The sequence below is a fragment of the Primulina tabacum genome, chromosome 10, assembly GCF_025594145.1.
Source record: "Primulina tabacum isolate GXHZ01 chromosome 10, ASM2559414v2, whole genome shotgun sequence".
Taxonomy (NCBI): domain Eukaryota; kingdom Viridiplantae; phylum Streptophyta; class Magnoliopsida; order Lamiales; family Gesneriaceae; genus Primulina; species Primulina tabacum.
Genome location: NC_134559.1, coordinates 40,784,237 through 40,807,213, shown reverse-complemented (window position 1 = coordinate 40,807,213; position 22,977 = coordinate 40,784,237). Strand labels below are relative to the sequence as shown.

Below are 22,977 nucleotides of genomic sequence, written 5' to 3'. Positions count from 1 at the left end.
CTGCGCGATGGCAGAGGTAGGATGGGTGACCTCCCTGGGAAGACCTCGTGTCGCGACCGTTTACGTAAATTATGGATAAAACAGTCGAAATAATTGTTTTTAATGAGTTAACCGTCTCCGGAGTAATCTGCGTCATACCCTTCCGCACAGAACCGGCTCACGACAACAAATATCGATAAATGTTCCCAGAAAATAGAAAAAAAATAAGAAGAAGGAAATAACGAATGTAAAGCTATTATTATGCCTGGGATACGATAAAATGGAACCGGAATCGAATTTCGAACTTCCTAAGCGGATTTCATGATGAAACGAAAGCTTAACAGAAGCGTTAAATCGCAAATTAGAGGGTCTTAGAGAAGGAATTCGGCTAAAATCTCGTCAGCTCATTGCGTAATAATGAGTCTCGTCCGTTTGCCCGTTTACAATCAAATTAGCCTACAATTTTGTCCAAATCCGGCAGTGCCCGAGCTACTTTCATTTCACATGTCTTATCTGGTCCCGATCGAGATTCAGATGATTTGAGCCGAAAATCGTCTATCAACAAGTAATCAAAAATAGAAAAACACGAAAAGGGTGCAACACGAGGACTTCCCAGGGGGTCACCGATCCTAGTACTGCTCTCACCCAAGCAAGCTTAACTTCGTAGTTCTGATGGGATCCGGTGCATTAGTGCCTGGTATGATCGCACCCGACATTGAGTGGGATGTTTATTCTTATATCCCTCGAGTACGTGTGGAGCGGGCGGCGATGGACAACACGCGGCACTGCTCTCGCCCAATCATAACCATGAAGTTAAGCGTTCTGGCGCGATGGCAGAGGCTAGGATGGGTGACCTCCCTAGGGAGACCTCGTGTCGCGACCGTTTACGTAAATTATGGATAAAACAGTCGAAATAATTGTTTTTAATGAGTTAACCGTCTCCGGAGTAATCTGCGTCATACCCTTCCGCACAGAACCGGCTCACGACAACAAAAATCGATTAATGTTCCCAGAAAATAGAAAAAAAAATAAGAAGAAGGAAATAACGAATGTAAAGCTATTATTATGCCTGGGATACGATAAAATGGAACCGGAATCGAATTTCGAACTTCCTAAGCGGATTTCTCGAGGAAACGAAAGCTTAACAGAAGCGTTAAATCGCAAATTAGAGGGTCTTAGAGAAGGAATTCGGCTAAAATCTCGTCAGCTCATTGCGTAGTAATGAGTCTCGTCCGTTTGCCCGTTTACAATCAAATTAGCCTACAATTTTGTCCAAATCCGGCAGTGCCCGAGCTACTTTCATTTCACATGTCTTATCTGGTCCGATCGAGATTCAGATGATTTGAGCCGAAAATCGTCTAGTCAACAAGTAATCAAAAATAGAAAAACACGAAAAGGGTGCAACACGAGGACTTCCCAGGGGGTCACCCATCCTAGTACTGCTCTGCCCCAAGCACGCTTAACTTCGGAGTTCTGATGGGATCCGGTGCATTAGTGCTGGTATGATCGCACCCGACATTGAGTGGGATGTTTATTCTTATATCCCTCGAGTACGTGTGGAGCGGGCGGCGATGGACAACACGCGGCACTGCTCTCGCCCAATCATAACCATGAAGTTAAGCGTTCTGGCGCGATGGCAGAGGTAGGATGGGTGACCTCCCTGGGAAGACCTCGTGTCGCGACCGTTTACGTAAATTATGGATAAAACAGTCGAAATAATTGTTTTTAATGAGTTAACCGTCTCCGGAGTAATCTGCGTCATACCCTTCCGCACAGAACCGGCTCACGACAACAAATATCGATAAATGTTCCCAGAAAATAGAAAAAAAATAAGAAGAAGGAAATAACGAATGTAAAGCTATTATTATGCCTGGGATACGATAAAATGGAACCGGAATCGAATTTCGAACTTCCTAAGCGGATTTCATGATGAAACGAAAGCTTAACAGAAGCGTTAAATCGCAAATTAGAGGGTCTTAGAGAAGGAATTCGGCTAAAATCTCGTCAGCTCATTGCGTAATAATGAGTCTCGTCCGTTTGCCCGTTTACAATCAAATTAGCCTACAATTTTGTCCAAATCCGGCAGTGCCCGAGCTACTTTCATTTCACATGTTTTATCTGGTCCCGATCGAGATTCAGATGATTTAGGCCGAAAATCGTCTATCAACAAGTAATCAAAAATAGAAAAAACACGAAAAGGGTGCAACACGAGGACTTCCCAGGGGGTCACCGATCCTAGTACTGCTCTCACCCAAGCAAGCTTAACTTCGTAGTTCTGATGGGATCCGGTGCATTAGTGCCGGTATGATCGCACCCGACATTGAGTGGGATGTTTATTCTTATATCCCTCGAGTACGTGTGGAGCGGGCGGCGATGGACAACACGCGGCACTGCTCTCGCCCAATCATAACCATGAAGTTAAGCGTTCTGGCGCGATGGCAGAGCTAGGATGGGTGACCTCACTAGGAAGACCTCGTGTTGCGACCGTTTACGTAAATTATGGATAAAACAGTCGAAATAATTGTTTTTAATGAGTTAACCGTCTCCGAAGTAATCTGCGTCATACCCTTCCGCACAGAACCGGCTCACGACAACAAAAATCGATAAATGTTCCCGGAAAATAGAAAAAAAATAAGAAGAAGGAAATAACGAATGTAAAGTTATTATTATGGCTAGGATTCGATAAAATGGAACCGGAATCGAATTTCGAACTTCCTAAGCGGATTTCATGAGGAAACGAAAGCTTAACAGAAGCGTTAAATCGCAAATTAGAGGGTCTTAGAGAAGGAATTCGGCTAAAATCTCGTCAGCTCATTGCGTAATAATGAGTCTCGTCCGTTTGCCCGTTTACAATCAAATTAGCCTACAATTTTGTCCAAATCCGGCAGTGCCCGAGCTACTTTCATTTCACATGTCTTATCTGGTCCCGATCGAGATTCAGATGATTTGAGCCGAAAATCGTCTATCAACAAGTAATCAAAAATAGAAAAACACGAAAAGGGTGCAACACGAGGACTTCCCAGGGGGTCACCCATCCTAGTACTGCTCTCAGCCCAAGCAAGCTTAACTTCGTAGTTCTGATGGGATCCGGTGCATTAGTGCTGGTATGATCGCACCCGACATTGAGTGGGATGTTTATTCTTATATCCCTCGAGTACGTGTGGAGCGGGCGGCGATGGACAACACGCGGCACTGCTCTCGCCCAATCATAACCATGAAGTTAAGCGTTCTGGCGCGATGGCAGAGCTAGGATGGGTGACCTCCCTGGGAAGACCTCGTGTCGCGACCGGTTACGTAAATTATGGATAAAACAGTCGAAATAATTGTTTTAATGAGTTAACCGTCTCCGGAGTAATCTGCGTCATACCCTTCCGCACAGAACCGGCTCACGACAACAAAAATCGATAAATGTTCCCAGAAAATAGAAAAAAAAATAAGAAGAAGGAAATAACGAATGTAAAGCTATTATTATGCCTGGGATACGATAAAATGGAACCGGAATCGAATTTCGAACTTCCTAAGCGGATTTCATCGAGGAAACGAAAGCTTAACAGAAGCGTTAAATCGCAAATTAGAGGGTCTTAGAAAAGGAATTCGGCTAAAATCTCGTCAGCTCATTGCGTAGTAATGAGTCTCGTCCGTTTGCCCGTTTACAATCAAATTAGCCTACAATTTTGTCCAAATCCGGCAGTGCCCGAGCTACTTTCATTTCACATGTCTTATCTGGTCCGATCGAGATTCAGATGATTTGAGCCGAAAATCGTCTAGTCAACAAGTAATCAAAAATAGAAAAACACGAAAAGGGTGCAACACGAGGACTTCCCAGGGGGTCACCCATCCTAGTACTGCTCTCGCCCAAGCAAGCTTAACTTCGGAGTTCTGATGGGATCCGGTGCATTAGTGCTGGTATGATCGCACCCGACATTGAGTGGGATGTTTATTCTTATATCCCTCGAGTACGTGTGGAGCGGGCGGCGATGGACAACACGCGGCACTGCTCTCGCCCAATCATAACCATGAAGTTAAGCGTTCTGGCGCGATGGCAGAGGTAGGATGGGTGACCTCCCTGGGAAGACCTCGTGTCGCGACCGTTTACGTAAATTATGGATAAAACAGTCGAAATAATTGTTTTTAATGAGTTAACCGTCTCCGGAGTAATCTGCGTCATACCCTTCCGCACAGAACCGGCTCACGACAACAAATATCGATAAATGTTCCCAGAAAATAGAAAAAAAATAAGAAGAAGGAAATAACGAATGTAAAGCTATTATTATGCCTGGGATACGATAAAATGGAACCGGAATCGAATTTCGAACTTCCTAAGCGGATTTCATGATGAAACGAAAGCTTAACAGAAGCGTTAAATCGCAAATTAGAGGGTCTTAGAGAAGGAATTCGGCTAAAATCTCGTCAGCTCATTGCGTAATAATGAGTCTCGTCCGTTTGCCCGTTTACAATCAAATTAGCCTACAATTTTGTCCAAATCCGGCAGTGCCCGAGCTACTTTCATTTCACATGTCTTATCTGGTCCCGATCGAGATTCAGATGATTTGAGCCGAAAATCGTCTATCAACAAGTAATCAAAAATAGAAAAACACGAAAAGGGTGCAACACGAGGACTTCCCAGGGGGTCACCCATCCTAGTACTGCTCTCGCCCAAGCAAGCTTAACTTCGTAGTTCTGATGGGATCCGGTGCATTAGTGCTGGTATGATCGCACCCGACATTGAGTGGGATGTTTATTCTTATATCCCTCGAGTACGTGTGGAGCGGGCGGCGATGGACAACACGCGGCACTGCTCTCGCCCAATCATAACCATGAAGTTAAGCGTTCTGGCGCGATGGCAGAGGTAGGATGGGTGACCTCCCTGGGAAGACCTCGTGTCGCGACCGGTTACGTAAATTATGGATAAAACAGTCGAAATAATTGTTTTTAATGAGTTAACCGTCTCCGGAGTAATCTGCGTCATACCCTTCCGCACAGAACCGGCTCACGACAACAAATATCGATAAATGTTCCCAGAAAATAGAAAAAAAATAAGAAGAAGGAAATAACGAATGTAAGCTATTATTATGCCTGGGATACGATAAAATGGAACCGGAATCGAATTTCGAACTTCCTAAGCGGATTTCATGATGAAACGAAAGCTTAACAGAAGCGTTAAATCGCAAATTAGAGGGTCTTAGAGAAGGAATTCGGCTAAAATCTCGTCAGCTCATTGCGTAATAATGAGTCTCGTCCGTTTGCCCGTTTACAATCAAATTAGCCTACAATTTTGTCCAAATCCGGCAGTGCCCGAGCTACTTTCATTTCACATGTCTTATCTGGTCCCGATCGAGATTCAGATGATTTGAGCCGAAAATCGTCTATCAACAAGTAATCAAAAATAGAAAAACACGAAAAGGGTGCAACACGAGGACTTCCCAGGGGGTCACCGATCCTAGTACTGCTCTCACCCAAGCAAGCTTAACTTCGTAGTTCTGATGGGATCCGGTGCATTAGTGCTGGTATGATCGCACCCGACATTGAGTGGGATGTTTATTCTTATATCCCTCGAGTACGTGTGGAGCGGGCGGCGATGGACAACACGCGGCACTGCTCTCGCCCAATCATAACCATGAAGTTAAGCGTTCTGGCGCGATGGCAGAGGTAGGATGGGTGACCTCCCTGGGAAGACCTCGTGTCGCGACCGTTTACGTAAATTATGGATAAAACAGTCGAAATAATTGTTTTTAATTAGTTAACCGTCTCCGGAGTAATCTGCGTCATACCCTTTCGCACAGAACCGGCTCACGACAACAAAATATCGATAAATGTTCCCAGAAAATAGAAAAAAAATAAGAAGAAGGAAAATAACGAATGTAAAGCTATTATTATGCCTGGGATACGATAAAATGGAACCGGAATCGAATTTCGAACTTCCTAAGCGGATTTCATCGAGGAAACGAAAGCTTAACAGAAGCGTTAAATCGCAAATTAGAGGGTCTTAGAGAAGGAATTCGGCTAAAATCTCGTCAGCTCATTGCGTAGTAATGAGTCTCGTCCGTTTGCCCGTTTACAATCAAATTAGCCTACAATTTTGTCCAAATCCGGCAGTGCCCGAGCTACTTTCATTTCACATGTCTTATCTGGTCCCGATCGAGATTCAGATGATTTGAGCCGAAAATCGTCTAGTCAACAAGTAATCAAAAATAGAAAAACACGAAAAGGGTGCAACACGAGGACTTCCCAGGGGGTCACCCATCCTAGTAATACTCTCGCCCAAGCACGCTTAACTTCGGAGTTCTGATGGGATCCGGTGCATTAGTGCTGGTATGATCGCACCCGACATTGAGTGGGATGTTTATTCTTATATCCCTCGAGTACGTGTGGAGCGGGCGGCGATGGACAACACGCGGCACTGCTCTCGCCCAATCATAACCATGAAGTTAAGCGTTCTGGCGCGATGGCAGAGGTAGGATGGGTGACCTCCCTGGGAAGACCTCGTGTCGCGACCGTTTACGTAAATTATGGATAAAACAGTCGAAATAATTGTTTTTAATGAGTTAACCGTCTCCGGAGTAATCTGCGTCATACCCTTCCGCACAGAACCGGCTCACGACAACAAATATCGATAAATGTTCCCAGAAAATAGAAAAAAAAATAAGAAGAAGGAAATAACGAATGTAAAGCTATTATTATGCCTGGGATACGATAAAATGGAACCGGAATCGAATTTCGAACTTCCTAAGCGGATTTCATGATGAAACGAAAGCTTAACAGAAGCGTTAAATCGCAAATTAGAGGGTCTTAGAGAAGGAATTCGGCTAAAATCTCGTCAGCTCATTGCGTAGTAATGAGTCTCGTCCGTTTGCCCGTTTACAATCAAATTAGCCTACAATTTTGTCCAAATCCGGCAGTGCCCGAGCTACTTTCATTTCACATGTCTTATCTGGTCCCGATCGAGATTCAGATGATTTGAGCCGAAAATCGTCTATCAACAAGTAATCAAAAATAGAAAAACACGAAAAGGGTGCAACACGAGGACTTCCCAGGGGGTCACCCATCCTAGTACTGCTCTCGCCCAAGCACGCTTAACTTCGGAGTTCTGATGGGATCCGGTGCATTAGTGCTGGTATGATCGCACCCGACATTGAGTGGGATGTTTATTCTTATATCCCTCGAGTACGTGTGGAGCGGGCGGCGATGGACAACACGCGGCACTGCTCTCGCCCAATCATAACCATGAAGTTAAGCGTTCTGGCGCGATGGCAGAGGTAGGATGGGTGACCTCCCTGGGAAGACCTCGTGTCGCGACCGTTTACGTAAATTATGGATAAAACAGTCGAAATAATTGTTTTTAATGAGTTAACCGTCTCCGGAGTAATCTGCGTCATACCCTTCCGCACAGAACCGGCTCACGACAACAAATATCGATAAATGTTCCCAGAAAATAGAAAAAAAATAAGAAGAAGGAAATAACGAATGTAAAGCTATTATTATGCCTGGGATACGATAAAATGGAACCGGAATCGAATTTCGAACTTCCTAAGCGGATTTCATGATGAAACGAAAGCTTAACAGAAGCGTTAAATCGCAAATTAGAGGGTCTTAGAGAAGGAATTCGGCTAAAATCTCGTCAGCTCATTGCGTAATAATGAGTCTCGTCCGTTTGCCCGTTTACAATCAAATTAGCCTACAATTTTGTCCAAATCCGGCAGTGCCCGAGCTACTTTCATTTCACATGTCTTATCTGGTCCCGATCGAGATTCAGATGATTTGAGCCGAAAATCGTCTATCAACAAGTAATCAAAAATAGAAAAACACGAAAAGGGTGCAACACGAGGACTTCCCAGGGGGTCACCATCCTAGTACTGCTCTCAGCCCAAGCAAGCTTAACTTCGTAGTTCTGATGGGATCCGGTGCATTAGTGCTGGTATGATCGCACCCGACATTGAGTGGGATGTTTATTCTTATATCCCTCGAGTACGTGTGGAGCGGGCGGCGATGGACAACACGCGGCACTGCTCTCGCCCAATCATAACCATGAAGTTAAGCGTTCTGGCGCGATGGCAGAGGTAGGATGGGTGACCTCCCTGGGAAGACCTCGTGTCGCGACCGTTTACGTAAATTATGGATAAAACAGTCGAAATAATTGTTTTTAATGAGTTAACCGTCTCCGGAGTAATCTGCGTCATACCCTTCCGCACAGAACCGGCTCACGACAACAAAAATCGATAATGTTCCCAGAAAATAGAAAAAAAAATAAGAAGAAGGAAATAACGAATGTAAAGCTATTATTATGCCTGGGATACGATAAAATGGAACCGGAATCGAATTTCGAACTTCCTAAGCGGATTTCTCGAGGAAACGAAAGCTTAACAGAAGCGTTAAATCGCAAATTAGAGGGTCTTAGAGAAGGAATTCGGCTAAAATCTCGTCAGCTCATTGCGTAGTAATGAGTCTCGTCCGTTTGCCCGTTTACAATCAAATTAGCCTACAATTTTGTCCAAATCCGGCAGTGCCCGAGCTACTTTCATTTCACATGTCTTATCTGGTCCCGATCGAGATTCAGATGATTTGAGCCGAAAATCGTCTATCAACAAGTAATCAAAAATAGAAAAACACGAAAAGGGTGCAACACGAGGACTTCCCAGGGGGTCACCCATCCTAGTACTGCTCTCAGCCCAAGCACGCTTAACTTCGGAGTTCTGATGGGATCCGGTGCATTAGTGCTGGTATGATCGCACCCGACATTGAGTGGGATGTTTATTCTTATATCCCTCGAGTACGTGTGGAGCGGGCGGCGATGGACAACACGCGGCACTGCTCTCGCCCAATCATAACCATGAAGTTAAGCGTTCTGGCGCGATGGCAGAGGTAGGATGGGTGACCTCCCTGGGAAGACCTCGTGTCGCGACCGTTTACGTAAATTATGGATAAAACAGTCGAAATAATTGTTTTTAATGAGTTAACCGTCTCCGGAGTAATCTGCGTCATACCCTTCCGCACAGAACCGGCTCACGACAACAAATATCGATAAATGTTCCCAGAAAATAGAAAAAAAAATAAGAAGAAGGAAATAACGAATGTAAAGCTATTATTATGCCTGGGATACGATAAAATGGAACCGGAATCGAATTTCGAACTTCCTAAGCGGATTTCATCGATGAAACGAAAGCTTAACAGAAGCGTTAAATCGCAAATTAGAGGGTCTTAGAGAAGGAATTCGGCTAAAATCTCGTCAGCTCATTGCGTAATAATGAGTCTCGTCCGTTTGCCCGTTTACAATCAAATTAGCCTACAATTTTGTCCAAATCCGGCAGTGCCCGAGCTACTTTCATTTCACATGTCTTATCTGGTCCCGATCGAGATTCAGATGATTTGAGCCGAAAATCGTCTATCAACAAGTAATCAAAAATAGAAAAACACGAAAAGGGTGCAACACGAGGACTTCCCAGGGGGTCACCCATCCTAGTACTGCTCTCACCCAAGCAAGCTTAACTTCGTAGTTCTGATGGGATCCGGTGCATTAGTGCTGGTATGATCGCACCCGACATTGAGTGGGATGTTTATTCTTATATCCCTCGAGTACGTGTGGAGCGGGCGGCGATGGACAACACGCGGCACTGCTCTCGCCCAATCATAACCATGAAGTTAAGCGTTCTGGCGCGATGGCAGAGCTAGGATGGGTGACCTCCCTGGGAAGACCTCGTGTCGCGACCGTTTACGTAAATTATGGATAAAACAGTCGAAATAATTGTTTTTAATGAGTTAACCGTCTCCGGAGTAATCTGCGTCATACCCTTCCGCACAGAACCGGCTCACGACAACAAAAATCGATTAATGTTCCCAGAAAATAGAAAAAAAAATAAGAAGAAGGAAATAACGAATGTAAAGCTATTATTATGCCTGGGATACGATAAAATGGAACCGGAATCGAATTTCGAACTTCCTAAGCGGATTTCTCGAGGAAACGAAAGCTTAACAGAAGCGTTAAATCGCAAATTAGAGGGTCTTAGAGAAGGAATTCGGCTAAAATCTCGTCAGCTCATTGCGTAGTAATGAGTCTCGTCCGTTTGCCCGTTTACAATCAAATTAGCCTACAATTTTGTCCAAATCCGGCAGTGCCCGAGCTACTTTCATTTCACATGTCTTATCTGGTCCCGATCGAGATTCAGATGATTTGAGCCGAAAATCGTCTGTCAACAAGTAATCAAAAATAGAAAAACACGAAAAGGGTGCAACACGAGGACTTCCCAGGGGGTCACCCATCCTAGTACTGCTCTCGCCCAAGCACGCTTAACTTCGGAGTTCTGATGGGATCCGGTGCATTAGTGCTGGTATGATCGCACCCGACATTGAGTGGGATGTTTATTCTTATATCCCTCGAGTACGTGTGGAGCGGGCGGCGATGGACAACACGCGGCACTGCTCTCGCCCAATCATAACCATGAAGTTAAGCGTTCTGGCGCGATGGCAGAGGTAGGATGGGTGACCTCCCTGGGAAGACCTCGTGTCGCGACCGTTTACGTAAATTATGGATAAAACAGTCGAAATAATTGTTTTTAATGAGTTAACCGTCTCCGGAGTAATCTGCGTCATACCCTTCCGCACAGAACCGGCTCACGACAACAAAAATCGATAAATGTTCCCAGAAAATAGAAAAAAAAATAAGAAGAAGGAAATAACGAATGTAAAGCTATTATTATGCCTGGGATACGATAAAATGGAACCGGAATCGAATTTCGAACTTCCTAAGCGGATTTCTCGATGAAACGAAAGCTTAACAGAAGCGTTAAATCGCAAATTAGAGGGTCTTAGAGAAGGAATTCGGCTAAAATCTCGTCAGCTCATTGCGTAGTAATGAGTCTCGTCCGTTTGCCCGTTTACAATCAAATTAGCCTACAATTTTGTCCAAATCCGGCAGTGCCCGAGCTACTTTCATTTCACATGTCTTATCTGGTCCCGATCGAGATTCAGATGATTTGAGCCGAAAATCGTCTAGTCAACAAGTAATCAAAAATAGAAAAACACGAAAAGGGTGCAACACGAGGACTTCCCAGGGGGTCACCCATCCTAGTACTGCTCTCAGCCCAAGCACGCTTAACTTCGGAGTTCTGATGGGATCCGGTGCATTAGTGCTGGTATGATCGCACCCGACATTGAGTGGGATGTTTATTCTTATATCCCTCGAGTACGTGTGGAGCGGGCGGCGATGGACAACACGCGGCACTGCTCTCGCCCAATCATAACCATGAAGTTAAGCGTTCTGGCGCGATGGCAGAGGTAGGATGGGTGACCTCCCTGGGAAGACCTCGTGTCGCGACCGTTTACGTAAATTATGGATAAAACAGTCGAAATAATTGTTTTTAATGAGTTAACCGTCTCCGGAGTAATCTGCGTCATACCCTTCCGCACAGAACCGGCTCACGACAACAAAAATCGATAAATGTTCCCAGAAAATAGAAAAAAAAATAAGAAGAAGGAAATAACGAATGTAAAGCTATTATTATGCCTGGGATACGATAAAATGGAACCGGAATCGAATTTCGAACTTCCTAAGCGGATTTCTCGAGGAAACGAAAGCTTAACAGAAGCGTTAAATCGCAAATTAGAGGGTCTTAGAGAAGGAATTCGGCTAAAATCTCGTCAGCTCATTGCGTAGTAATGAGTCTCGTCCGTTTGCCCGTTTACAATCAAATTAGCCTACAATTTTGTCCAAATCCGGCAGTGCCCGAGCTACTTTCATTTCACATGTCTTATCTGGTCCCGATCGAGATTCAGATGATTTGAGCCGAAAATCGTCTGTCAACAAGTAATCAAAAATAGAAAAACACGAAAAGGGTGCAACACGAGGACTTCCCAGGGGGTCACCCATCCTAGTACTGCTCTCGCCCAAGCACGCTTAACTTCGGAGTTCTGATGGGATCCGGTGCATTAGTGCTGGTATGATCGCACCCGACATTGAGTGGGATGTTTATTCTTATATCCCTCGAGTACGTGTGGAGCGGGCGGCGATGGACAACACGCGGCACTGCTCTCGCCCAATCATAACCATGAAGTTAAGCGTTCTGGCGCGATGGCAGAGGCTAGGATGGGTGACCTCCCTGGGAAGACCTCGTGTCGCGACCGTTTACGTAAATTATGGATAAAACAGTCGAAATAATTGTTTTTAATGAGTTAACCGTCTCCGGAGTAATCTGCGTCATACCCTTCCGCACAGAACCGGCTCACGACAACAAAAATCGATAAATGTTCCCAGAAAATAGAAAAAAAAATAAGAAGAAGGAAATAACGAATGTAAAGCTATTATTATGCCTGGGATACGATAAAATGGAACCGGAATCGAATTTCGAACTTCCTAAGCGGATTTCATCGAGGAAACGAAAGCTTAACAGAAGCGTTAAATCGCAAATTAGAGGGTCTTAGAGAAGGAATTCGGCTAAAATCTCGTCAGCTCATTGCGTAATAATGAGTCTCGTCCGTTTGCCCGTTTACAATCAAATTAGCCTACAATTTTGTCCAAATCCGGCAGTGCCCGAGCTACTTTCATTTCACATGTCTTATCTGGTCCCGATCGAGATTCAGATGATTTGAGCCGAAAATCGTCTGTCAACAAGTAATCAAAAATAGAAAAACACGAAAAGGGTGCAACACGAGGACTTCCCAGGGGGTCACCCATCCTAGTACTGCTCTCAGCCCAAGCACGCTTAACTTCGTAGTTCTGATGGGATCCGGTGCATTAGTGCTGGTATGATCGCACCCGACATTGAGTGGGATGTTTATTCTTATATCCCTCGAGTACGTGTGGAGCGGGCGGCGATGGACAACACGCGGCACTGCTCTCGCCCAATCATAACCATGAAGTTAAGCGTTCTGGCGCGATGGCAGAGCTAGGATGGGTGACCTCCCTGGGAAGACCTCGTGTCGCGACCGTTTACGTAAATTATGGATAAAACAGTCGAAATAATTGTTTTTAATGAGTTAACCGTCTCCGGAGTAATCTGCGTCATACCCTTCCGCACAGAACCGGCTCACGACAACAAAAATCGATAATGTTCCCAGAAAATAGAAAAAAAAATAAGAAGAAGGAAATAACGAATGTAAAGCTATTATTATGCCTGGGATACGATAAAATGGAACCGGAATCGAATTTCGAACTTCCTAAGCGGATTTCTCGAGGAAACGAAAGCTTAACAGAAGCGTTAAATCGCAAATTAGAGGGTCTTAGAGAAGGAATTCGGCTAAAATCTCGTCAGCTCATTGCGTAGTAATGAGTCTCGTCCGTTTGCCCGTTTACAATCAAATTAGCCTACAATTTTGTCCAAATCCGGCAGTGCCCGAGCTACTTTCATTTCACATGTCTTATCTGGTCCCGATCGAGATTCAGATGATTTGAGCCGAAAATCGTCTGTCAACAAGTAATCAAAAATAGAAAAACACGAAAAAGGGGTGCAACACGAGGACTTCCCAGGGGGTCACCCATCCTAGTACTGCTCTCAGCCCAAGCACGCTTAACTTCGGAGTTCTGATGGGATCCGGTGCATTAGTGCTGGTATGATCGCACCCGACATTGAGTGGGATGTTTATTCTTATATCCCTCGAGTACGTGTGGAGCGGGCGGCGATGGACAACACGCGGCACTGCTCTCGCCCAATCATAACCATGAAGTTAAGCGTTCTGGCGCGATGGCAGAGCTAGGATGGGTGACCTCCCTGGGAAGACCTCGTGTCGCGACCGTTTACGTAAATTATGGATAAAACAGTCGAAATAATTGTTTTTAATGAGTTAACCGTCTCCGGAGTAATCTGCGTCATACCCTTCCGCACAGAACCGGCTCACGACAACAAAATCGATAAATGTTCCCAGAAAATAGAAAAAAAAATAAGAAGAAGGAAATAACGAATGTAAAGCTATTATTATGCCTGGCATACGATAAAATGGAACCGGAATCGAATTTCGAACTTCCTAAGCGGATTTCTCGAGGAAACGAAAGCTTAACAGAAGCGTTAAATCGCAAATTAGAGGGTCTTAGAGAAGGAATTCGGCTAAAATCTCGTCAGCTCATTGCGTAGTAATGAGTCTCGTCCGTTTGCCCGTTTACAATCAAATTAGCCTACAATTTTGTCCAAATCCGGCAGTGCCCGAGCTACTTTCATTTCACATGTCTTATCTGGTCCCGATCGAGATTCAGATGATTTGAGCCGAAAATCGTCTGTCAACAAGTAATCAAAAATAGAAAAACACGAAAAGGGTGCAACACGAGGACTTCCCAGGGGGTCACCCATCCTAGTACTGCTCTCGCCCAAGCACGCTTAACTTCGGAGTTCTGATGGGATCCGGTGCATTAGTGCTGGTATGATCGCACCCGACATTGAGTGGGATGTTTATTCTTATATCCCTCGAGTACGTGTGGAGCGGGCGGCGATGGACAACACGCGGCACTGCTCTCGCCCAATCATAACCATGAAGTTAAGCGTTCTGGCGCGATGGCAGAGGTAGGATGGGTGACCTCCCTGGGAAGACCTCGTGTCGCGACCGTTTACGTAAATTATGGATAAAACAGTCGAAATAATTGTTTTTAATGAGTTAACCGTCTCCGGAGTAATCTGCGTCATACCCTTCCGCACAGAACCGGCTCACGACAACAAAAATCGATAAATGTTCCCAGAAAATAGAAAAAAAATAAGAAGAAGGAAATAACGAATGTAAAGCTATTATTATGCCTGGGATACGATAAAATGGAACCGGAATCGAATTTCGAACTTCCTAAGCGGATTTCATCGATGAAACGAAAGCTTAACAGAAGCGTTAAATCGCAAATTAGAGGGTCTTAGAGAAGGAATTCGGCTAAAATCTCGTCAGCTCATTGCGTAGTAATGAGTCTCGTCCGTTTGCCCGTTTACAATCAAATTAGCCTACAATTTTGTCCAAATCCGGCAGTGCCCGAGCTACTTTCATTTCACATGTCTTATCTGGTCCCGATCGAGATTCAGATGATTTGAGCCGAAAATCGTCTGTCAACAAGTAATCAAAAATAGAAAAACACGAAAAAGGGTGCAACACGAGGACTTCCCAGGGGGTCACCCATCCTAGTACTGCTCTCACCCAAGCAAGCTTAACTTCGGAGTTCTGATGGGATCCGGTGCATTAGTGCTGGTATGATCGCACCCGACATTGAGTGGGATGTTTATTCTTATATCCCTCGAGTACGTGTGGAGCGGGCGGCGATGGACAACACGCGGCACTGCTCTCGCCCAATCATAACCATGAAGTTAAGCGTTCTGGCGCGATGGCAGAGCTAGGATGGGTGACCTCCCTGGGAAGACCTCGTGTCGCGACCGGTTACGTAAATTATGAAAAAAACAGTCGAAATAATTGTTTTTAATGAGTTAACCGTCTCCGGAGTAATCTGCGTCATACCCTTCCGCACAGAACCGACTCAGGACAACAAAAATCGATAAATGTTCCCAGAAAATAGAAAAAAAATAAGAAGAAGGAAATAACGAATGTAAAGCTATTATTATGCCTGGGATACGATAAAATGGAACCGGAATCGAATTTCGAACTTCCTAAGCGGATTTCTCGAGGAAACGAAAGCTTAACAGAAGCGTTAAATCGCAAATTAGAGGGTCTTAGAGAAGGAATTCGGCTAAAATCTCGTCAGCTCATTGCGTAGTAATGAGTCTCGTCCGTTTGCCCGTTTACAATCAAATTAGCCTACAATTTTGTCCAAATCCGGCAGTGCCCGAGCTACTTTCATTTCACATGTCTTATCTGGTCCCGATCGAGATTCAGATGATTTGAGCCGAAAATCGTCTGTCAACAAGTAATCAAAAATAGAAAAACACGAAAAGGGTGCAACACGAGGACTTCCCAGGGGGTCACCCATCCTAGTACTGCTCTCGCCCAAGCACGCTTAACTTCGGAGTTCTGATGGGATCCGGTGCATTAGTGCTGGTATGATCGCACCCGACATTGAGTGGGATGTTTATTCTTATATCCCTCGAGTACGTGTGGAGCGGGCGGCGATGGACAACACGCGGCACTGCTCTCGCCCAATCATAACCATGAAGTTAAGCGTTCTGGCGCGATGGCAGAGGCTAGGATGGGTGACCTCCCTGGGAAGACCTCGTGTCGCGACCGTTTACGTAAATTATGGATAAAACAGTCGAAATAATTGTTTTTAATGAGTTAACCGTCTCCGGAGTAATCTGCGTCATACCCTTCCGCACAGAACCGGCTCACGACAACAAAAATCGATAAATGTTCCCAGAAAATAGAAAAAAAAATAAGAAGAAGGAAATAACGAATGTAAAGCTATTATTATGCCTGGGATACGATAAAATGGAACCGGAATCGAATTTCGAACTTCCTAAGCGGATTTCTCGAGGAAACGAAAGCTTAACAGAAGCGTTAAATCGCAAATTAGAGGGTCTTAGAGAAGGAATTCGGCTAAAATCTCGTCAGCTCATTGCGTAGTAATGAGTCTCGTCCGTTTGCCCGTTTACAATCAAATTAGCCTACAATTTTGTCCAAATCCGGCAGTGCCCGAGCTACTTTCATTTCACATGTCTTATCTGGTCCCGATCGAGATTCAGATGATTTGAGCCGAAAATCGTCTATCAACAAGTAATCAAAAATAGAAAAACACGAAAAGGGTGCAACACGAGGACTTCCCAGGGGGTCACCCATCCTAGTACTGCTCTCAGCCCAAGCACGCTTAACTTCGGAGTTCTGATGGGATCCGGTGCATTAGTGCTGGTATGATCGCACCCGACATTGAGTGGGATGTTTATTCTTATATCCCTCGAGTACGTGTGGAGCGGGCGGCGATGGACAACACGCGGCACTGCTCTCGCCCAATCATAACCATGAAGTTAAGCGTTCTGGCGCGATGGCAGAGCTAGGATGGGTGACCTCCCTGGGAAGACCTCGTGTCGCGACCGTTTACGTAAATTATGGATAAAACAGTCGAAATAATTGTTTTTAATGAGTTAACCGTCTCCGGAGTAATCTGCGTCATACCCTTCCGCACAGAACCGGCTCACGACAACAAAAATCGATAAATGTTCCCAGAAAATAGAAAAAAAATAAGAAGAAGGAAATAACGAATGTAAAGCTATTATTATGCCTGGGATACGATAAAATGGAACCGGAATCGAATTTCGAACTTCCTAAGCGGATTTCTCGAGGAAACGAAAGCTTAACAGAAGCGTTAAATCGCAAATTAGAGGGTCTTAGAGAAGGAATTCGGCTAAAATCTCGTCAGCTCATTGCGTAGTAATGAGTCTCGTCCGTTTGCCCGTTTACAATCAAATTAGCCTACAATTTTGTCCAAATCCGGCAGTGCCCGAGCTACTTTCATTTCACATGTCTTATCTGGTCCCGATCGAGATTCAGATGATTTGAGCCGAAAATCGTCTATCAACAAGTAATCAAAAATAGAAAAACACGAAAAGGGTGCAACACGAGGACTTCCCAGGGGGTCACCCATCCTAGTACTGCTCTCGCCCAAGCACGCTTAACTTCGTAGTTCTGATGGGATCCGGTGCATTAGTGCTGGTATGATCGCACCCGACATTGAGTGGGATGTTTATTCTTATATCCCTCGAGTACGTGTGGAGCGGGCGGCGATGGACAACACGCGGCACTGCTCTCGCCCAATCATAACCATGAAGTTAAGCGTTCTGGCGCGATGGCAGAGCTAGGATGGGTGACCTCCCTGGGAAGACCTCGTGTCGCGACCGTTTACGTAAATTATGGATAAAACAGTCGAAATAATTGTTTTTAATGAGTTAACCGTCTCCGGAGTAATCTGCGTCATACCCTTCCGCACAGAACCGGCTCACGACAACAAAAATCGATAAATGTTCCCAGAAAATAGAAAAAAAATAAGAAGAAGGAAATAACGAATGTAAAGCTATTATTATGCCTGGGATACGATAAAATGGAACCGGAATCGAATTTCGAACTTCCTAAGCGGATTTCTCGATGAAACGAAAGCTTAACAGAAGCGTTAAATCGCAAATTAGAGGGTCTTAGAGAAGGAATTCGGCTAAAATCTCGTCAGCTCATTGCGTAGTAATGAGTCTCGTCCGTTTGCCCGTTTACAATCAAATTAGCCTACAATTTTGTCCAAATCCGGCAGTGCCCGAGCTACTTTCATTTCACATGTCTTATCTGGTCCCGATCGAGATTCAGATGATTTGAGCCGAAAATCGTCTGTCAACAAGTAATCAAAAATAGAAAAACACGAAAAGGGTGCAACACGAGGACTTCCCAGGGGGTCACCCATCCTAGTACTGCTCTCAGCCCAAGCACGCTTAACTTCGTAGTTCTGATGGGATCCGGTGCATTAGTGCTGGTATGATCGCACCCGACATTGAGTGGGATGTTTATTCTTATATCCCTCGAGTACGTGTGGAGCGGGCGGCGATGGACAACACGCGGCACTGCTCTCGCCCAATCATAACCATGAAGTTAAGCGTTCTGGCGCGATGGCAGAGGCTAGGATGGGTGACCTCCCTGGGAAGACCTCGTGTCGCGACCGTTTACGTAAATTATGGATAAAACAGTCGAAATAATTGTTTTTAATGAGTTAACCGTCTCCGGAGTAATCTGCGTCATACCCTTCCGCACAGAACCGGCTCACGACAACAAAAATCGATAAATGTTCCCAGAAAATAGAAAAAAAATAAGAAGAAGGAAATAACGAATGTAAAGCTATTATTATGCCTGGGATACGATAAAATGGAACCGGAATCGAATTTCGAACTTCCTAAGCGGATTTCTCGAGGAAACGAAAGCTTAACAGAAGCGTTAAATCGCAAATTAGAGGGTCTTAGAGAAGGAATTCGGCTAAAATCTCGTCAGCTCATTGCGTAGTAATGAGTCTCGTCCGTTTGCCCGTTTACAATCAAATTAGCCTACAATTTTGTCCAAATCCGGCAGTGCCCGAGCTACTTTCATTTCACATGTCTTATCTGGTCCCGATCGAGATTCAGATGATTTGAGCCGAAAATCGTCTGTCAACAAGTAATCAAAAATAGAAAAACACGAAAAGGGTGCAACACGAGGACTTCCCAGGGGGTCACCCATCCTAGTACTGCTCTCGCCCAAGCACGCTTAACTTCGGAGTTCTGATGGGATCCGGTGCATTAGTGCTGGTATGATCGCACCCGACATTGAGTGGGATGTTTATTCTTATATCCCTCGAGTACGTGTGGAGCGGGCGGCGATGGACAACACGCGGCACTGCTCTCGCCCAATCATAACCATGAAGTTAAGCGTTCTGGCGCGATGGCAGAGGCTAGGATGGGTGACCTCCCTGGGAAGACCTCGTGTCGCGACCGTTTACGTAAATTATGGATAAAACAGTCGAAATAATTGTTTTTAATGAGTTAACCGTCTCCGGAGTAATCTGCGTCATACCCTTCCGCACAGAACCGGCTCACGACAACAAAAATCGATAAATGTTCCCAGAAAATAGAAAAAAAAATAAGAAGAAGGAAATAACGAATGTAAAGCTATTATTATGCCTGGGATACGATAAAATGGAACCGGAATCGAATTTCGAACTTCCTAAGCGGATTTCTCGAGGAAACGAAAGCTTAACAGAAGCGTTAAATCGCAAATTAGAGGGTCTTAGAGAAGGAATTCGGCTAAAATCTCGTCAGCTCATTGCGTAGTAATGAGTCTCGTCCGTTTGCCCGTTTACAATCAAATTAGCCTACAATTTTGTCCAAATCCGGCAGTGCCCGAGCTACTTTCATTTCACATGTCTTATCTGGTCCCGATCGAGATTCAGATGATTTGAGCCGAAAATCGTCTGTCAACAAGTAATCAAAAATAGAAAAACACGAAAAAGGGTGCAACACGAGGACTTCCCAGGGGGTCACCCATCCTAGTACTGCTCTCGCCCAAGCACGCTTAACTTCGGAGTTCTGATGGGATCCGGTGCATTAGTGCTGGTATGATCGCACCCGACATTGAGTGGGATGTTTATTCTTATATCCCTCGAGTACGTGTGGAGCGGGCGGCGATGGACAACACGCGGCACTGCTCTCGCCCAATCATAACCATGAAGTTAAGCGTTCTGGCGCGATGGCAGAGCTAGGATGGGTGACCTCCCTGGGAAGACCTCGTGTCGCGACCGTTTACGTAAATTATGGATAAAACAGTCGAAATAATTGTTTTTAATGAGTTAACCGTCTCCGGAGTAATCTGCGTCATACCCTTCCGCACAGAACCGGCTCACGACAACAAAAATCGATAAATGTTCCCAGAAAATAGAAAAAAAATAAGAAGAAGGAAATAACGAATGTAAAGCTATTATTATGCCTGGGATACGATAAAATGGAACCGGAATCGAATTTCGAACTTCCTAAGCGGATTTCTCGAGGAAACGAAAGCTTAACAGAAGCGTTAAATCGCAAATTAGAGGGTCTTAGAGAAGGAATTCGGCTAAAATCTCGTCAGCTCATTGCGTAGTAATGAGTCTCGTCCGTTTGCCCGTTTACAATCAAATTAGCCTACAATTTTGTCCAAATCCGGCAGTGCCCGAGCTACTTTCATTTCACATGTCTTATCTGGTCCCGATCGAGATTCAGATGATTTGAGCCGAAAATCGTCTGTCAACAAGTAATCAAAAATAGAAAAACACGAAAAGGGTGCAACACGAGGACTTCCCAGGGGGTCACCCATCCTAGTACTGCTCTCGCCCAAGCACGCTTAACTTCGGAGTTCTGATGGGATCCGGTGCATTAGTGCTGGTATGATCGCACCCGACATTGAGTGGGATGTTTATTCTTATATCCCTCGAGTACGTGTGGAGCGGGCGGCGATGGACAACACGCGGCACTGCTCTCGCCCAATCATAACCATGAAGTTAAGCGTTCTGGCGCGATGGCAGAGGTAGGATGGGTGACCTCCCTGGGAAGACCTCGTGTCGCGACCGTTTACGTAAATTATGGATAAAACAGTCGAAATAATTGTTTTTAATGAGTTAACCGTCTCCGGAGTAATCTGCGTCATACCCTTCCGCACAGAACCGGCTCACGACAACAAAAATCGATAAATGTTCCCAGAAAATAGAAAAAAAATAAGAAGAAGGAAATAACGAATGTAAAGCTATTATTATGCCTGGGATACGATAAAATGGAACCGGAATCGAATTTCGAACTTCCTAAGCGGATTTCATCGATGAAACGAAAGCTTAACAGAAGCGTTTAATCGCAAATTAGAGGGTCTTAGAGAAGGAATTCGGCTAAAATCTCGTCAGCTCATTGTGTAGTAATGAGTCTCGTCCGTTTGCCCGTTTACAATCAAATTAGCCTAGAATTTTGTCCAAATCCGGCAGTGCCCGAGCTACTTTCATTTCACATGTCTTATCTTGTCACGATCGAGATTCAGATGATTTGAGCCGAAAATCGTCTATCAACAAGTAATCAAAAATAGAAAAACACGAAAAGGGTGCAACACGAGGACTTCCCAGGGGGTCACCCATCTTAGTACTGCTCTCACCCAAGCAAGCTTACCTTCGTAGTTCTGATGGGATCCGGTGCATTAGTGCTGGTATGATCGCTACCGACATTGAGTGGGATGTTTATTCTTATATCCCTCGAGTACGTGTGGAGCGGGCGGCGATGGACAACGCGCGGCACTGCTCTCGCCCAATCATAACCATGAAGTTAAGCGTTCTGGCGCGATGGCAGAGCTAGGATGGGTGACCTCCCTGGGAAGACCTCGTGTCGCGACCGTTTACGTAAATTATGGATAAAACAGTCGAAATAATTGTTTTTAATGAGTTAACCGTCTCCGGAGTAATCTGCGTCATACCCTTCCGCACAGAACCGGCTCACGACAACAAAATCGATAAATGTTCCCAGAAAATAGAAAAAAAATAAGAAGAAGGAAATAACGAATGTAAAGCTATTATTATGCCTGGGATACGATAAAATGGAACCGGAATCGAATTTCGAACTTCCTAAGCGGATTTCTCGAGGAAACGAAAGCTTAACAGAAGCGTTAAATCGCAAATTAGAGGGTCTTAGAGAAGGAATTCGGCTAAAATCTCGTCAGCTCATTGCGTAGTAATGAGTCTCGTCCGTTTGCCCGTTTACAATCAAATTAGCCTACAATTTTGTCCAAATCCGGCAGTGCCCGAGCTACTTTCATTTCACATGTCTTATCTGGTCCCGATCGAGATTCAGATGATTTGAGCCGAAAATCGTCTGTCAACAAGTAATCAAAAATAGAAAAACACGAAAAAGGGTGCAACACGAGGACTTCCCAGGGGGTCACCATCCTAGTACTGCTCTCACCCAAGCACGCTTAACTTCGGTAGTTCTGATGGGATCCGGTGCATTAGTGCTGGTATGATCGCACCCGACATTGAGTGGGATGTTTATTCTTATATCCCTCGAGTACGTGTGGAGCGGGCGGCGATGGACAACACGCGGCACTGCTCTCGCCCAATCATAACCATGAAGTTAAGCGTTCTGGGACCCCCGATGAAAAATGGCAGAGCTAGGATGGTTGACCTCCCTGGGGAAGACCTCGTGTCGAACCGTTTACGGAAATTAATGGATAAAACGTCGAAATAATTAGGTTTTTTAATGAGAGTTAACCGTCTCCGGAGTAATCTGCTCATAAACCCTGTCCCGCACAGAACCGGCTCACGGACAACAAACAATCGATAAATGTTCCAGCAAGATAGAAAAAAAAAAATAGAGAAGGAGAAAAGACGAAATGTAAAAGCTTATTATTATGCCTCGGGCAACGATAGAAAATGGAATCCGGAATCGAATTCGAACTCCTAAGCGGATTTCCTCGATGGAAACGAAAGCTTAACAAGGAAGCGTTTAAAAAATTGCAAATTAGATGGGTTCCTTAGAGAAGGAAGTCGGCTAAAATCTCGTCAGCATCATTGCGTAGTAATGAGTCTCGTCTCGTTTGCCCGTTGTACACATCAAATTAGCACTACAATTTTGTCCAATATCCGGCAGTGCCCGA

At 44.9% G+C, this 22,977-nt stretch overlaps 28 non-coding genes across 28 annotated transcripts; all 28 read right to left on the bottom strand.

Annotated features, from left to right (window-relative positions):
• Positions 1–570: 570 nt before the first annotated feature.
• LOC142510334 (5S ribosomal RNA) lies at positions 571–690 on the bottom strand. Its single transcript, XR_012808453.1, has one exon. It is a non-coding gene; the product is annotated as a 5S ribosomal RNA (ribosomal RNA).
• Positions 691–1,374: 684 nt separating this feature from the next.
• LOC142514895 (5S ribosomal RNA) lies at positions 1,375–1,493 on the bottom strand. The gene has a single exon (XR_012810769.1). It is a non-coding gene; the product is annotated as a 5S ribosomal RNA (ribosomal RNA).
• Positions 1,494–2,176: 683 nt separating this feature from the next.
• Positions 2,177–2,295, bottom strand: LOC142508395 (5S ribosomal RNA). Its single transcript, XR_012806609.1, has one exon. It is a non-coding gene; the product is annotated as a 5S ribosomal RNA (ribosomal RNA).
• Positions 2,296–2,977: 682 nt separating this feature from the next.
• Positions 2,978–3,097, bottom strand: LOC142507493 (5S ribosomal RNA). Its single transcript, XR_012805749.1, has one exon. It is a non-coding gene; the product is annotated as a 5S ribosomal RNA (ribosomal RNA).
• Positions 3,098–3,780: 683 nt separating this feature from the next.
• Positions 3,781–3,899, bottom strand: LOC142510600 (5S ribosomal RNA). Its single transcript, XR_012808662.1, has one exon. It is a non-coding gene; the product is annotated as a 5S ribosomal RNA (ribosomal RNA).
• Positions 3,900–4,581: 682 nt separating this feature from the next.
• Positions 4,582–4,700, bottom strand: LOC142514782 (5S ribosomal RNA). Its single transcript, XR_012810659.1, has one exon. It is a non-coding gene; the product is annotated as a 5S ribosomal RNA (ribosomal RNA).
• Positions 4,701–5,381: 681 nt separating this feature from the next.
• On the bottom strand, positions 5,382–5,500 carry LOC142508254 (5S ribosomal RNA). Its single transcript, XR_012806477.1, has one exon. It is a non-coding gene; the product is annotated as a 5S ribosomal RNA (ribosomal RNA).
• A 686-nt stretch (positions 5,501–6,186) lies between these two features.
• On the bottom strand, positions 6,187–6,305 carry LOC142508480 (5S ribosomal RNA). Its single transcript, XR_012806691.1, has one exon. It is a non-coding gene; the product is annotated as a 5S ribosomal RNA (ribosomal RNA).
• A 683-nt stretch (positions 6,306–6,988) lies between these two features.
• Positions 6,989–7,107, bottom strand: LOC142517570 (5S ribosomal RNA). Its single transcript, XR_012813310.1, has one exon. It is a non-coding gene; the product is annotated as a 5S ribosomal RNA (ribosomal RNA).
• A 682-nt stretch (positions 7,108–7,789) lies between these two features.
• On the bottom strand, positions 7,790–7,908 carry LOC142510391 (5S ribosomal RNA). The gene has a single exon (XR_012808506.1). It is a non-coding gene; the product is annotated as a 5S ribosomal RNA (ribosomal RNA).
• Positions 7,909–8,590: 682 nt separating this feature from the next.
• LOC142513849 (5S ribosomal RNA) lies at positions 8,591–8,710 on the bottom strand. The gene has a single exon (XR_012809774.1). It is a non-coding gene; the product is annotated as a 5S ribosomal RNA (ribosomal RNA).
• A 684-nt stretch (positions 8,711–9,394) lies between these two features.
• LOC142516214 (5S ribosomal RNA) lies at positions 9,395–9,513 on the bottom strand. Its single transcript, XR_012812020.1, has one exon. It is a non-coding gene; the product is annotated as a 5S ribosomal RNA (ribosomal RNA).
• A 683-nt stretch (positions 9,514–10,196) lies between these two features.
• LOC142517559 (5S ribosomal RNA) lies at positions 10,197–10,315 on the bottom strand. Its single transcript, XR_012813299.1, has one exon. It is a non-coding gene; the product is annotated as a 5S ribosomal RNA (ribosomal RNA).
• Positions 10,316–10,999: 684 nt separating this feature from the next.
• Positions 11,000–11,119, bottom strand: LOC142513848 (5S ribosomal RNA). Its single transcript, XR_012809773.1, has one exon. It is a non-coding gene; the product is annotated as a 5S ribosomal RNA (ribosomal RNA).
• Positions 11,120–11,802: 683 nt separating this feature from the next.
• On the bottom strand, positions 11,803–11,921 carry LOC142517547 (5S ribosomal RNA). Its single transcript, XR_012813288.1, has one exon. It is a non-coding gene; the product is annotated as a 5S ribosomal RNA (ribosomal RNA).
• A 685-nt stretch (positions 11,922–12,606) lies between these two features.
• On the bottom strand, positions 12,607–12,726 carry LOC142516578 (5S ribosomal RNA). Its single transcript, XR_012812365.1, has one exon. It is a non-coding gene; the product is annotated as a 5S ribosomal RNA (ribosomal RNA).
• A 684-nt stretch (positions 12,727–13,410) lies between these two features.
• On the bottom strand, positions 13,411–13,530 carry LOC142513691 (5S ribosomal RNA). The gene has a single exon (XR_012809623.1). It is a non-coding gene; the product is annotated as a 5S ribosomal RNA (ribosomal RNA).
• Positions 13,531–14,212: 682 nt separating this feature from the next.
• LOC142517534 (5S ribosomal RNA) lies at positions 14,213–14,331 on the bottom strand. Its single transcript, XR_012813276.1, has one exon. It is a non-coding gene; the product is annotated as a 5S ribosomal RNA (ribosomal RNA).
• A 684-nt stretch (positions 14,332–15,015) lies between these two features.
• LOC142513631 (5S ribosomal RNA) lies at positions 15,016–15,134 on the bottom strand. Its single transcript, XR_012809568.1, has one exon. It is a non-coding gene; the product is annotated as a 5S ribosomal RNA (ribosomal RNA).
• Positions 15,135–15,816: 682 nt separating this feature from the next.
• LOC142517522 (5S ribosomal RNA) lies at positions 15,817–15,935 on the bottom strand. The gene has a single exon (XR_012813264.1). It is a non-coding gene; the product is annotated as a 5S ribosomal RNA (ribosomal RNA).
• Positions 15,936–16,619: 684 nt separating this feature from the next.
• LOC142513847 (5S ribosomal RNA) lies at positions 16,620–16,739 on the bottom strand. Its single transcript, XR_012809772.1, has one exon. It is a non-coding gene; the product is annotated as a 5S ribosomal RNA (ribosomal RNA).
• Positions 16,740–17,421: 682 nt separating this feature from the next.
• On the bottom strand, positions 17,422–17,540 carry LOC142513246 (5S ribosomal RNA). Its single transcript, XR_012809203.1, has one exon. It is a non-coding gene; the product is annotated as a 5S ribosomal RNA (ribosomal RNA).
• A 682-nt stretch (positions 17,541–18,222) lies between these two features.
• On the bottom strand, positions 18,223–18,342 carry LOC142516577 (5S ribosomal RNA). Its single transcript, XR_012812364.1, has one exon. It is a non-coding gene; the product is annotated as a 5S ribosomal RNA (ribosomal RNA).
• A 683-nt stretch (positions 18,343–19,025) lies between these two features.
• On the bottom strand, positions 19,026–19,144 carry LOC142517510 (5S ribosomal RNA). The gene has a single exon (XR_012813252.1). It is a non-coding gene; the product is annotated as a 5S ribosomal RNA (ribosomal RNA).
• A 685-nt stretch (positions 19,145–19,829) lies between these two features.
• On the bottom strand, positions 19,830–19,948 carry LOC142517497 (5S ribosomal RNA). Its single transcript, XR_012813241.1, has one exon. It is a non-coding gene; the product is annotated as a 5S ribosomal RNA (ribosomal RNA).
• A 682-nt stretch (positions 19,949–20,630) lies between these two features.
• Positions 20,631–20,749, bottom strand: LOC142517486 (5S ribosomal RNA). Its single transcript, XR_012813230.1, has one exon. It is a non-coding gene; the product is annotated as a 5S ribosomal RNA (ribosomal RNA).
• A 683-nt stretch (positions 20,750–21,432) lies between these two features.
• On the bottom strand, positions 21,433–21,551 carry LOC142509397 (5S ribosomal RNA). The gene has a single exon (XR_012807573.1). It is a non-coding gene; the product is annotated as a 5S ribosomal RNA (ribosomal RNA).
• A 682-nt stretch (positions 21,552–22,233) lies between these two features.
• On the bottom strand, positions 22,234–22,352 carry LOC142507592 (5S ribosomal RNA). The gene has a single exon (XR_012805846.1). It is a non-coding gene; the product is annotated as a 5S ribosomal RNA (ribosomal RNA).
• Positions 22,353–22,977: the final 625 nt, after the last annotated feature.